Source organism: Crocodylus porosus, unplaced genomic scaffold, assembly GCF_001723895.1.
Source record: "Crocodylus porosus isolate Cpor-Errol unplaced genomic scaffold, CroPor_comp1, whole genome shotgun sequence".
NCBI lineage: Eukaryota > Metazoa > Chordata > Crocodylia > Crocodylidae > Crocodylus > Crocodylus porosus.
Genome location: NW_017728920.1, coordinates 8,678,870 through 8,693,488, shown reverse-complemented (window position 1 = coordinate 8,693,488; position 14,619 = coordinate 8,678,870). Strand labels below are relative to the sequence as shown.

The following is a 14,619-nucleotide window of genomic DNA, read 5'->3' as shown; positions in this document are numbered from 1 at the left end:
CTGGCTGGCTACCAGAGCGTCTCTTTGGAAGACCCAAGCCTCCAGTTCAGTCGGGCCTTTTTTTCTGCAGAGTTTTTGTTTTGTTTTTTGTTTATATACCTGTATATCAATGTATCAAATTTTGGGCATGTGCTGCAAATATGCAGCTCAAGGAATGTTTTTTTTGTTCCCAGTATGCCTCTTGATCTGTCTGAAATGGCTTTGAGACGTGGCAAGAGGCATGTGTGGGCTCATCCAGACATGCCTTCTGTCTTCGTTGCCCAGCCCAAAACGGGGCCTTTCCCCTTTCCCTAGCTGATACTGCTCTGCTGTCCAATAGCAGTGAATGCCATACAGCCTGTAGCTGCTCAGAGGTGCATTCCAGCATCATCCTGCAGCAGCCCGGGTAGACAATTCCCTTCTGCAATCAAGAGGCTCGGTTTAAGTTTTCATGAGCCGTGGCAGCAACAGACAGGAAGAATGGTGGCCAAATCTCAGCAACCCTGATACTTATCCCAATGACCTCTATACCTGAGCAGTTCTGGTGTGCCTCCCTTTCTTCATAAGGGAAAACAAGTTGGAGTTTCTGGATTCTCTAGTATCATACGCTTTTTTGAACCAGCATGTATTAACATGGATACCTCTCCCATGGTGGTCAGGTAGGACCTGCAGTGCAGTAGGAGAAAAACAATCCTTTTCCTATATATGAATTTGGCTGCCTGATGGAGGATGGGAAGAATGTGAATACTTGTTCCATTTATCACTTCCCTATAGTTGTGTGTGAATCCATCAGTGACCTCCAGAACCTTAGTAAGCCTTATGACACATGGGATATTACTTTGCACTCAGCAGCACCAGCAAGAAATTTGCCGGTGCTAAACTGATTCAAAGTAAACCAGTTGTGGTTGGAGGTTGCTAGCTTCCAGGTATATGACATATGCTGCTTCTTGAACAAGGGAAACCTGTTGCTGTTGGGCTGCCCCTGTACAAAGGTAAACTGCCTAGCTTCACAAAATTCACCAAGAAAGAAGCCTCCTTCCTCAGGTTTTTGCACCATTGGTGATCCATCCATGGTTCTCTCCACCGATCCATACTTGTTTCCTGCATGAAGAACCAGCAGTCCACGGAAAGAAGATGGTCCCAGAGCAAGTCATCATTTATCACTGAATATCCTAGCCTTGAGGTGGTTTGCAGCCATTAAGCTACAGCAGGCTGTATGGATCTCTTAAGTGTTGCATAACAGAACTGTCCATCTTGGCCCCTTTGTATTATTTCTGGCATACCATGAGATGGTTCTCATGGTCATGGCTGAAAATTTGCAGTACAGTACGTAGTTGGAGGTGGGAAGCCTGATATATAATTGTAATCTGGTGCTTGCCGAATGAGGATGGTGCATATCTATGCAACTGCCTCTATAGGCTGCAAATAGTGCTGCCATCCTGTCAGGAAAAAGTCACTACGGCTAGGGACAGACGCTCAAGAAGCTCAAACCTGAATTGATTCAATCTTTGCAGGTTAATCTAACCTGCAGAGATTGCATCAATTTGCAAGTGGATAGACATTCACATAAAATTTGGGAAATTTAGGCACATGCCTGCAGTGGCTCAGGCTAGAAGCAGGGGGCCACTAAAGCGAACCCTCCCTTCCTGTCCCCACTGCTAAAATGGGGGGGGAATGTGGCCTGGCGCTGGCAGGACACTATGATTAGGGAGTGATTTAAACCCCCATCCTTGACTGCATAGTCCCTAGCTGGGATGTGCCTGGAGGTAGAGGGTGAAGCAGCCCTCAGCAGGCTGTATTGCCCCCCTCTTCCCGCTCACTGCTCAAAGGGCAAGGGAGTGTTGCCAGACCCCACCCCCTGACTAGTACTCCGAGGCAGAGGGAAGACTGCTTGTGTGGAGTGCATGCATCTGTTGATGATACTGAGCTTTTCAATCTCCCTTTCCATGCTTCTTCATCCTGTCTGCAGCAAAGTGATGGCTTTCACAGGTCCCATGCATTGCAAAACAGGTCACTTCTCACACCTCTTTCTGTCCCATCTTGAACTGTCAGATTGCAGCCTTTGAAGCAAGTCAGCAGGGAGCTTATCAGAACACAAAGCTAATCAGCCCATCAAGAAAACAAAAATCAGCTTTTTCCAAGGCATTTTTAAGGAAGAATGGAGGGACAGTACCATCTGGCCTGCTGATTAATTCCAAAAAGCCCTAAGCAGACACTGTTCTGTTTGCCTTTGTTCCAGTGAAATTGGAGACAGCTAGCATGGGGGTGGCATGACCATGACCAGATGCTTGCTGGGTGTGTGTGTGTGTGCGGGGGGTGTTCCTTGCTTGAGTGGTGAGACAAGGTGGGGCAGGGAGAAGCCAGGCAGATGCTGCTGTGCCTGCAGTCTCTACCACCTCAGCCAGTTGGAGTTCCAGGTAGGACGGGAAGGGGGGGGGCAAGCCATGGTCTGTGGTGCGGACAGCCCAGCCCAGGGCTGAAAAACATGCTGGAATGCTGATTTAACTTAAACCAAAAAGGAGTCTGAGACACAAATTCCATAAATTGGTTTGACCCAAATCAGTTAAGTTTGATAAATTCAACCAGCTTTATCTTAAACCAGTTTTGGCCATTTTGATACTGGTTTATGTGCACTGAACTTATGTCCTGCTACAGGTTTAAACCGTTTCTAATCACTTAAACCAGTTTATGTGTAACTTCTGTCCCTAGCCTACTTATAGGGTTACCATATTTCCAGGACCAAAAAAGAGGACACCTGTTGGGGGGGGGAGCAGGGGGAATATAATGGTTAGTGGGCCAGTGACACGCCAGTGCCCTGTCCCTGCCTATTCTGTTACCCCTCACTGACAAGCCACACCCCCAGCCTTGCTGCTGCCCCTCACTCCCAAACAAAAGTACCCTGCCCTCCACCCTTTGCTGGTGCCCCTGGCTCCTGACCCACAGCTCCCTGGTGCTGCCAGTGCTCTGCAGTCACCCACATCCCCTGTGCCCCTCCTTTCCTGATCTGCAGCCCCCTGCCCCCCTCCCAGCCCTGGCACTTCCCCTCACACCCTATCCACAGCCCCTGTCCCCTGTCAGTGCCCCTCACTCCTGACCCGCAGCCCCCTGCACCCCTCCCAGCCCTGCTGGTGGCCCTCACTCCCAACCTGCAGCCCCCTGCCCTTCTCCCCAGCCTGGCTGGTGTCCCTCACACCCGCAGCCTCTGCGCCCCAGCCCTGCTGCCCAAGTAGCTCCTGCATTGTGCGCACACCTGCTCACTCAAACACGCACACACACACTCTCTCTTTTCCTCTGTAGCTGGGTTGCCAGAGCCTGCACAGGGAGCATGTGATCCCCAACAGCCAATCACCTTGCTCGCTGCTTCCAGCCTGAAACAGTCAGCCCAGGAGAGCAAAATGCCCAGACATTTGCCCTTATTTTAAAAACCCACCAAGATGCAGCATAGGGGTCCAAAAAAAAGGACACATCTCGGGAAAACCCGGATGTATGGTAATCCTAAACCTTCATGAATTCTGGAATTTTTTTCTCAGTTGACCCATAGAATGTGAACTTGGAAACTTCCAGGTACATTTTCCCATGCAGCACATCATTCCTTGCAGCAAGTATCACACATAGCACAGGGGGAGGCATCACTGCAAAAGGACTTTGGGATACCAACCTACTCCTCTCCTCTCCCCCCTCCCCTCCACTGCTCATTTGTGGAAAAGCAGATACAATGTGGATTGCTCTGGTTTATGCTTTTAGCTTTCTCTCTCACAATTGTCTCTTCATGTGTCCACAGCCTGAGAGAGTCTCGTAGGGTATTTTGGATGGGGTTTCCCTACAGAACAACAAGGGATTAAAACAACCTTTTGTTATTTAGGGGAATTTATAAATTGTTTCTCTCAAGATTAAAAACTAAAATAGATTGAGGAAGTTGGGGCAGGGCTCTTAATTTAGATGAAGATCATTGGAGATGATTTAATCACCCCTCCCCCTTGAAAGGAGCATAGCAGGATGCGGATGGCAGATCTATTTAGATTTATGTGGTAACATGTCTGGAAGTGGCATGGATCTACATTCTTTGCTGTAGGGGAAAGCAATGAAAAAGCCAATGGAGATTAAGTGAGGCAGTCTTTAAAGCAAGGCTCTTTCGTAGGTACTTGCATTGTTTGCTCATCCAGCTGCAGGGATGTGGATTCACACAGCTGGAATTGTCTGGCAAGGAGAGAATGTGCCACCTTCTCTCCCAAACACGTGAGGAAAAGTATGTGATACCTGAAAGCATGTCTAGGTCTATCTTAACCATGTAGTTGATCCAATAAAAAAATATTCACAAAAACCACTTGCGTCTTGCATATTTCCAGGACCATTATGGCTACAATATCACTTCAAAACTAGGGGGCAATGGCTTTTATGGACAGATCCTAAATGCACCCCTGAGAGGGCTGTATCTGGAGAACACAGGGCTGGTTTATTTATCTACAAATCTACACTGCTAATCCCCACATAACTGGTTTGAGACAGGCAACTATCTGGAAACCAGAGATATTTAAATGGTACTTGGTAAAGAGCTTCAAAGACAGTTTCTCATCAATACTAGCTGCTACAGAAAATCCTGCTGCTAACACCAGTAGTATTCACCAGCAAATGTATACTGACTCACCTGTAAGGCCCTTTAAGAGGCTTGTCTGAATATAATCGTGCTGGCCGGAGAAAGGTGGCTGTGAGTAGCTGGTTAGGAACAAGGGCTCCAAGAAGTAATGTAATACATCTGTCTCCTAATTCTGTCCCTCTCCTTTAGTTTGTTTATTAATAAAACTAACCTGTTCCTGAAAACTGACTATGACTCCTTTACTGAACCTACAAACAGTATCACCCAAACTCTTCCTGAATGCAGTTATATTTATGTGAGATATATAGGTATGGACAGATCATATATGTGCACATGCATACACATGACATTTTATATTAGCACAAAACTTGAACATGTTCACCTACCACCAAATGCAGATCATGGAAAAGGTGACATGAATATGATGCGATCACATGTCAAATCGGCTCCACTAACAGCTAACTGTAACAGAGTAGAACTGTGGTAAGTAGGTGAACACAATTCTGTTAGTATCTATGCCCTTAGAAATGCAAATAAAAACCCAGAAATCATGGTACTGGAATAACACAGCACAGGGCCCAATGCTGCCAGCTGGTGCATGTGGAGATAAACTCTGGGTAGTGCCTATCCCACCTAAGTCAGACTGAACAGTGCCCTCACTAGGGAAGAACCAGTGCCACCTGGGCACAGCCCTCACTACCTTGGGAGGCTGGGCAATGCCCATCCCCCTGCACAGCACTCAGGGCTGAGGGTAGATTTCTGTGGAGGAAAGGATACTGACTTTTTTGTTCTGTGGCAGCTGGCCCTGATGTCTGCCCAGAGCAGGAGGGGAAGTAGTCCCAGCTGCCCAGCACAGGAGGGGAGGGATTGTGTGAGGGTGAGGAAGAGTGGAGTGGATAAAGGTGTGCAGAGTATGTTTTGGAGTGAGGGAGATGAGGATGCATGAGGGAAAGTTTTGTATGTGTGTTTTAATGGTCAAAGTGAGGGTAGTGGGGAAAAGCCCCAGGCATACAAAGAGGAAGCCAATTTTTCCTCTCCCCCTCCCAGCCCCATAGCCACAGCTGGGTATAATAGGCTCCACATTCCAAGCTGCTTGGTTGCTGCTCTAGCAGGTTTGTTGCTAGCACGTAGGCCTGTACACCTTCTTATCCTGTACAGCCATTTATCTCTTTTCTCTCACAGCCATTCATGCCTTCTCTCTACAGTTGCACACAAACCTACTCTCCACCCTTTCCTTTTACATCCTCACATGCCTTGTCCTATGCTGCCTTCTACTTGCTGGTGTCCTGAAAATTTCCTGCTTTGAGATGACTTGGCTGAGGTTGTGATATCCAAAATGTGACACATCCAAAAACAAGTGAACCTGGTTCTCTCTTGACTGACACTTATTATCCACTATGACCCTACAAAGGGAGTATAAAGGGTACCAAATGGGAACAGTGGGACTTTTCACTTCTCTTGCACTCATGTGGCACAGCTCCCCGTGGGAGTGCAAGACAGTAGAGAACCAAGATGCACATTTACAAATTATCCTGCTGACACCGTAAGACTGTGTCAGGTGTTCTAGCACAACTAAACTCCAGCTTCTTGGCCAGGCAACCACCTCACAATTAATCCATAGTTCTGGATATACCATCTGAGCATACCTGTGCACGTGCTATATTTGGCAGACATACTTGCCTGGCTCGATTCTATAAAAATTTATTTTACACAGTGTCAGGGGCAAGGGCAGCAGGCAGGATAAACTGTCCCCAGCTAGGCCTGGTTATTGAATGGATCTAGCTGCCATTGGCCTAACAACCCCCAGCTGGCCCCAGTGGCTTATATGGCTGCCTGCATATAAACAGCTCTTACAGTACTCAGCAAGCTACTCATTTAGAAGGGTATTTTTCTGTCTTTTCAGAAAAGACAGGGGTTTGATACTATGTTTTTAGCTTCTTTTTCTTATCTTCTTGAGCCCTAGTTTTTCAGTTCCCAATTCTTGTCTGTTTGCTCACTGTGTTCTTTGTCCTGGTTTTTTCTTCTTCTTTGGCCTGGTTTTCTGTTTCCTGGGTTTTGCTTGCTAACTGTTATCTCCTAGTCCTAGCTCTAGCCTTGACACCTTTAGACTCCTTTGCTGGCTCTGAGCTTGTGACTTAGCTTGGTGATTGTCCATACCTTAATTCTGTATAGCCCCAGTGGGTTCTTCCAGATCCTAGTTGCTTATAGGCCTCATCTTCCATACTCACCTGCTTCTGATTTCCTAGCTGTACTTGGGATCCTTGCTTCCCTGACCCTGTCTGTTCCTAATCCCCTGTGTTGTGACCCTTTAGGCCAGTGGGTCTCAACCTTATTAGATTCAAGGCATCCCTTGGAAAATGCTAGCTCTTAGCTTTTTACTTGATGTATGGAGTACTCCTTTTTCTTTTCTTTTTTTTTTGTGCTTAAAAATGATAGAGTAATTCTTCAGTTAGACTACATTCAGAATAACTACAAGAGGTCAGTATAGTTCTGACACTGTGGTTCCTATTTGAAATATCTGGGGTAATCTTATTTATCATGTGATCTTACCAGTGCTAATAGCGTGGCACCCTGGCTGAAAATCACTGCTCTAGAGTGAAGCCCTGACTACATTATATCCTCGTCATATCCCTGACATAATAGTGTATCTTACAACCACAGGATCTTGATTTTTATTCAATTAACTTTCAAAAGCTGAATACATAGGACTTAACTGCATCTATAGGCCTTCCAAGAATCCTGCATGCCACAGGACGCCATATTTGTGTTTTATAAGTTCTTTCATTCTTTCCTAGACTCAATACTGAAATGTTGCTTAATTTAATGCCAGCAGGCAGCATGCTGTTGAAGATGGCACATTGAACCTGATGCATAAAGCGGTTCGTTTCTCTGGAGGCCACAAAAATCACAGACACACACTCATTAGATGGCACAAAAGGTGTATTTGCAAATAGGGTCAGAGCAGAGTCAAGAACTCAGATTACTCCGAACCCACAAAGGAATTTTGCAGGGAATGTTTATCTTCTCCCTCCTGGGCACGTGTGCAGAAACAGGAACTCTTACAGCTCACTTCCGTTTCATACAAGCATACATGTGGTTACATCACTACATACATCACATGTATCGTATAATTAATTACTTAAGTATGCAGGGCGGAGAGGTAAATATGCATCAGCTCAGGAAAATGGAGGTGAAGAAGTCGTTAAATAGGTTAGCTTTGTTGTCTGGTGTGATGACCAGATTTCCTAGCGAGTCTTGCAGAGGCCCCACATTACCCAGTACCTTCTTTTTTCCCCCTATGTATTTAAAAAAGGACTTCTTGTACTTGATCTGGGTAGCTAGTCCCAGTTCCATCTCCGCCTTGGCCTTCCTGACTGTCCCCCTGCAGCCCCAAGCAAACACTGGAGAATATTAATTTGCTGTATAATACATACAGTTCAGTAAAATAAGTAGTATAAATAATGATATAAAATATATGCTTGTTAGTAGACTTGAGGAAGGAGCAGATCCTTATCAATTCTGACCCTGTCTTGCTATCTGATACAAATGGGTGAACCCTTATGCCCATCTAGATAGAGCTCCACTGACTTCAATAGAGCTTTACATGGTCCACTTGTACAGATCTGATTGGAAGGCTGAGACCTTCATGATTGTACCAGGGAAAATGTATTAAAGGCATCTAGCCAAAGTAGGTAGATAATCAAGACTTACCATTCACATTTTATTTACCTGTTGTTATAGATAAACAAACAAACAGCCCCTAAATAGCTTGCTGCTTTGTTCCACTGCTCCGAGTAAAGGAAATAATTCTTAAAACAACTGAAAAAGAAAACCCAGTATCACTCTATATGCTGAACAGAAGGAACAGCTATTTGTAACAATTAAGCTCTGTGAATATCTAGGGAACCCTTCCCCCCCCCCCCAATTTTATTGAACATGCTCTCCAGTGTTTTAGTGCCACACTAAAGTTTACTTAGTTCTTCATTGTCTGGCTTCTTAGGCATGTTTCACATCTATGCACTTTGTGAAATGGGAACAAAAATAGTTAATAAATATAAAGTGTTTTCATTTAGGACTTTTATGTAGTGGGGACAAAATAGGCCTTTGTGTTCATGTCCAGAGACATTTGATTGATATTTTCCACATTTATTTGGAAAGAGCCACTGCGCTTAAAGGCCAGGAATCTAGACTTTGAATTGTTGGGAAGGAGAGCTGGATGAGGTTCCAGTTCCCGATCTTTGGCTTCCTGGGATCAACAGAAACAGGATATTTTGTGCAGAGAAATCCCTGAGGAAAGGAAGCAATAGCTGAATAATTGAGCTAAGCCTTTTTGTTAACATTACAAAATTATGCTACCTCAGTAATGCAAATCTGCCATAAATCTACCTTAATTGTCCAGTTAAAGAGGCTTGTGGTTGCCTTGGTCATTGGAGAAGTGTAAAGCAGCCAGCAATTATCAGGATTCTGGCCCGGGTTCTTTTTTAAAACAAATTATTTTTTTGAAACTATTTCCTGGTAACATGATTGAACATAACATGAATTGTTTTCTCCATATCCCTGTTAGCCAGAAGTGGGAGGTTCTTGCAGGACAGTGAACACACCAACAAAATGTAGAAGATCTATTTAGTACCTAATCTCTAGTTTTGCCAAACTGCATTATTTACTTTTAGGCCTTTATGCAGTTTGGGATTAATTGCTGAGACTTTCTGAAATTTCTTTGAAGAAACCATGAAGGTCAGCAAAGATTTATTTTTGCTTAACTTCATCCTATTCCTCCTTGTCTACAGCCTTCAAAAAACAAAAATGATCTTACTTGTACATAACACCTTTCACATCCAGGCAAGAAATATGACAGGGAAAGAAACACACTGGGTAAGTGCCAGACATAACCATTTGTTTACTTTATTTGCATTCCTTCCCAGCACCTCTGTTATCTTATTCACATATTTTCAGGAAGCTCTTTTGTGATGTGGGATGCTTTTTTTTTTTTTTTTTTTTGCAAAGTTCTGTAAAGCACCAAGCACACCTTTGGTATAACTGAAGTAGATAAAGAAAATAAATTAGCTGTACTTTTTAAAAGGGATTTCTCATGAAGGAGGGCTTAATGCAGTGACTTCTTTAAGCAGAGTACCACAAGATCCTTGTAAGTGTAATGCAATATCAGCAGTGGTAGGTGTGCAAACACCTACATGTGATTCACAAGAGGCTTGAAACCCAGAGGTTTCACATAAAAAGCCATAGTGTCAAAACCATTCTGACCTGTTGTGGTCTTTTTGTGTTCTGTGCAATGTGGGACTTGCTCTAGTATTTTTCTATAGTTTAGAAAACAGTGAAGGCTAAGAACTGGCATTTTCTAAGGGGATACCTTGAGTCTAAGGAGGTTGAGAACCACTGGCTTAAGGACTTTTTCTCTTTTGCACTACTTGTGTAAAGAACCATACAGAGCTGTGTTCCTAGCACTCAGGGGGAAACAAAAGCTGTTCTATTTGCCATCTTCCCTGGCAGCACAGTTCACAAAGGAAGTGGGGAAAGGTAAGCTGCAGGTGGGGTCAGGCTTCCACCCTTTTTCCTTGTCTTATCTAGTAGAGCTGGTTGGCAAGTAATGGTGTAGTAGTAGGGAGCTTGGACTTCTGGTTTGATTTAAAACTAACATGATTCTACTAGTAGAGAACTTGTAAACTTAGGAGCTCTAGGACCCTACCTGAAACATAGCTAGCTCTCTTCATCATGAACACTGCATGCCCCCAGAGGCTGGGAGGGCACAGTGACTGCCCACAGGTGGTGGTGGTGGTGTCAGCAGTGGGGCATGGTGGCGGTGAGCTCCTACAGGTGGTTGCGGTGGTGTTGGGGAGGGGAAGGGGAGGGGGGACGACTACCCGCAGATGCTGCCGGCAGCATCAGCAGCGGCGATTGAGGACTCCTCGCAGATGCCACCAGCAGTGCTGGTGGTGAGGGGACAGGACGGACAAGCAGTGAATGCCTGCAGGCACCTCTGGCAGTGTCAGTGGTGCTTTTTGCAGGGGGTTCACTGCCAAGCTCAGGGGTCTCCATCCCTGATCACATCAGATTCACAAGGCAGATGTAAAGTTTTTGGGGATGGCTAGTGATATAATTAGTCATGATTCAACTTTGATGTAGCTGACTTATTTTACATGGGGAGAGGGAGATCTCAGGTTCCCTATCACCTTCAGCTACATAAGCAGAGCTTAGCTGCTTGTTCTTTTCTAGTCCAACAATCAGTTTAATTCAGTTTTTAGTAGTTTGGTTTCAAGCTGATCCCAATACAGCAGAGCTAAAAACATACTTTAAAATTTGACTTGATCTTCTCCTTCATTAGGCCTTCACTGTTAAGGGACTGACACAAATAGGTTTCAGTTCCTTGGTGGATTTAGATACTAAACTTCAGACAGCCAAGGTTGAAAATTGGACACTGAATGCAAAATACCTTTGCTGCACTCTGGAATCTCCATATGTTGAAGTACTGGCAACAATTTTCTGCAAATGATGTTTACTTTTTTTTTTTTTCTCTTTAGGTTTTCATCAATCTATTTATGATAAGGTCATGTCTTGCACTTCCAGAACTATTTTTGTCTGAGATTCTCAAAGAGCTAATTCTTACAATAACGCTATGAGGCAGGTAATGAAAATGCAGAGAATCTCAGGGACCTCTGGAAGAGATTATCTCAACTGTTTAACAGTACATGGTAGTACTACATAGGGCGAAAACACCAGGGTGGGGAAGATGGGGGTGGTGGAATATTACATTCAATTACCTGCAGGAGAAATTTTAGAAAGGTTGAATGTATTTGTTTGCATCAGAATTTGGCCAGGACTATAGTTAATGTCCCTGCTCTCTACAGAAAAATACTGCAAGATCTTTAATTATCACTGGTAGCCAGGAGTTTGCTTTTGCATTTTATCCAGAAGACAGTGTATTGTCAGCATTCCTTTGATCTGTACATTTAACTGCAGGCAAGGCAAATAATTCTGGGAGGAAGGAGTAGATCCTGATGATGCTGGGTCACAGCTCTTTCCCTCTGTCTCTCTCATCTATCTGCCTCCACCTTGAGGGGAGTTTGTTCGAAATGACTGACGCCTTCTTATACATCACAGTATCATTGGAGATGATTCTGTGCTTGTATGTCCCAGATACTGATGATAGCATCTAATTTCTTCAGATTGGTCTTCAGGTGTCTCTGAATCTCTTCTTTTCCCCACCTCTAGAGTGGTGACTATCAGCGAGTTGAGACTATAAAAACCTGTTTTGGGAGCCAGTTGTCAGGCATTCTTATGACCTGTTCTTTTCAATGGAACCAGTGCCGGGTAAACATGGCTTCATGTTTGATTGAGCCAGCATTCACCCGACAGGTTTTTTTCTGTCCTTTTAGTGATATGGAACATTTTCCAAAGACATTGCTGATGGTAATGTTCCAAAGCTTTCAGGTGTTTCCAATATGTTGTCCATGTTTCACACCTGTACAATAGAGTAGGGGTTAAGGTGTCGTGGAGGACAAACCAAACACTGCCAGGGTGCCATTCCTGCATTAGCACCCAGCCACTTACAGTGGTGTGGAGACATTTAACAAAGGACAGGCCCAGGCTGAACACGGCAGGTGGCAGGGATTGTTCAGTAGGGTTGCTTTGTGGGGGTTTTTCTGGTTTAAAAGACCCTTTTTCCCCCAGTTATAAGTTGCTGGGTTCACCTAGCACCAGCCGCCCTGGGCCTGTGCCGGGATGGGGCAGCTTGTAGCTCGAATAAATGCACAAACCGTGGGAAGACGAAGCCTTTGCTGGCTGGGCCCCCAGCGTTAGGGCAGAGCCCAGGAGGCGGCGGGCTGGGGCTGCGCTTGAGCGGGAAACAGCAGGCCCCCCGCGGGTGGCGGGCGCCGGCAGGAGCCGCCCCGGCCGCAGGGGGTCAGGCGCCGGCCCCGCGGGTCTCAGCCCGGCGGGAACAAAGGCTGCCCCGCGCCGTCCGCGGGCGATGCTGCGGCCCCGGTGAGTCCCGGCGCTGCGCTGAGGGGAGCGGGGCTCGGCCAGGCATGGGGCTTGCGCGGCCCCACCTTGCCTCCCCTCCCGGCGGTGGGCTTGCTGGGCGGATCCGTCCCGCGCAAAGCCTTCGGCTGTGGGGACCTGCGAGCCCGAGTGAAATCCCCCCTCGGCGGGGCTGGCTCGCGGTCGGTGCTGGGGTGTCAGTGACACGTGGAAGCCGCTGCCCCGGGGGCGGGCGACGCAGGATGGGCCGCCGGCTGGTGGAGGTGCGCGGGCTCCAGCGGCCCCTTCGCTCGCTGCTGCCCAGGAGCAGCCATCGCCCGGCACCGCTTGTCCCGCTGCTCCGCGCCCTGGGACGCGGCCGCTTCCCTAGGGTGTCCCCTCGCCGGCATCCCTGCACGCGCAGGGTCATTCCTCTTCTGCCTTCTCTGGTCGTTGGCGACTCCACTAGCCCTCCCGGGTGCTGGGTCGCCGCAGTACACTAGGACCTGGGCTGCAGTCAGGTATTTAAGACGAGGGGAGGATGGCATGGGGAGGATGGCATGGCGCAGTTCTGCTGTGTCATCTTATTCTTGGGTAAAGCAGGATGTCCTGGAACCGTAGCCTGGGGGGGAGGTGGTGTTGGGTAATGGTTACTCTGCTCCTTTCCTCTTGGTGTTTGCTTAGGTCTTGTTTCAGATTAGATAGTTCAGCTCTTTTGGGCCAGGAGCCCTGGCCTTTCTATAAGATTTAGCACAATGAAACCCCAATCCTAGTTGTGGATGCTGCAACCATCCAAAGAATAAAGGAAGCTTTAGGAGGCAGTTACTATCCTTCCCCTACAGCATTTTTACTCCGTCAACCTATTTGGCAGAGTCAAGGAAGAAAAATTGTGGGTTAATGTTAAGAGCTCTGTCATTCCAGGGATTCCGCTTTCAGTTCATGCATGTTTATAATGAAAGTAAGAGGGTTGTTGAGGGGAGATATTTGGGGGCCACACCAGTATTCAGGTGCCCACTCAAAGTGGGCCCCAGATACCCTGTTTAAACATATACAAAATAGGATTCAGTAAATAAAGGGAATCCTTGTGCTGTTTTAAAACAAATCGTAAAATACAAAGCTATTTGAGCAAAGGGAACACATTAATCTACAATACTGATTTTTTTTGTTGATGGCATGGAGTGTTTTTCTTAATGAAAACATTTTCAGCAGTTGGACTTGTAGACAAACTGGAACATGTTCCTGTTGGGCTGACAGGCCAAGGAGGGGTATTTTATATCTGATACTTAATGAGCACATTTACATGTGCTATTTATGCAGAGCAGTAAAGTCTGGTTATATTGCACAGGAGTTTATTGGTCTTGCACACCCTGTTTGAATGTGTTCCTAGGACTGCAGCACATTGAGCCAGGCTAGAGTAGCTGTGGTTGGTAGGAGGTCTGGGAGGTCAGCCTGCCAGCATGGGGCTGCTTCAACCCAGCTCAATGGCCTGCAGAGGGGCTGGCTGGTACACGAGTGTGCTTCAGTTTGGGGGCTAGCTGGGAGGCAGCCCCCGCACCCTTGTGCCCCAGCCAGTCCCATCAACATCTACATGTGTGTTGCTGCGGAGTAAAAAAAATTGTGTTTACAAGTACTATCCTGCTGTGGAGTTAATTGGTTTCCTGAGGCCTAATACCACTGCATGTATAGATGCTGAGATGTTTACTGCCCAGCTAATTAGGAAACTCCGCAGTAAAGTCTTGTGTAGACATGCCCATGTGTGCTGAAGAATCCTGCTATTAATTAATTGTTCCAGCAGAGGACACTATAGGGTAACATCATCAAGGATTGCATCTGGACATCATAAAACTACCATACCAATCATCGTAGTTCTGACAGCTGAATAGAATTGTTTTAAATCAAGATCACAAATCAAAACATCATGTGTTTCAATATCAGTAGTATTAATTTTTGAGTTTTGTGATAGTTTTCCTTAGGCGTGCCAGATGGTATTAAGATTTACATTCAGGTTTTAAATCACATATGCAGATGAATTGGACTTAGTCTGACCTCCAGTGGTTACTTGTACACATTACAGA

At 46.0% G+C, this 14,619-nt stretch overlaps 1 protein-coding gene across 1 annotated transcript in view; it reads left to right on the top strand.

The window, feature by feature from the left end:
* Positions 1 to 12,529: 12,529 nt before the first annotated feature.
* PALD1 (phosphatase domain containing, paladin 1) overlaps positions 12,530 to 14,619 on the top strand; it is a 194,868-nt gene continuing 192,778 nt past the window's right edge. Inside the window, exon 1 of the mRNA XM_019538553.1 lies at positions 12,530 to 12,568. The gene's annotated coding sequence lies outside the window, so the exon portion shown is untranslated. The remainder of the gene's footprint in view (positions 12,569 to 14,619) is intronic.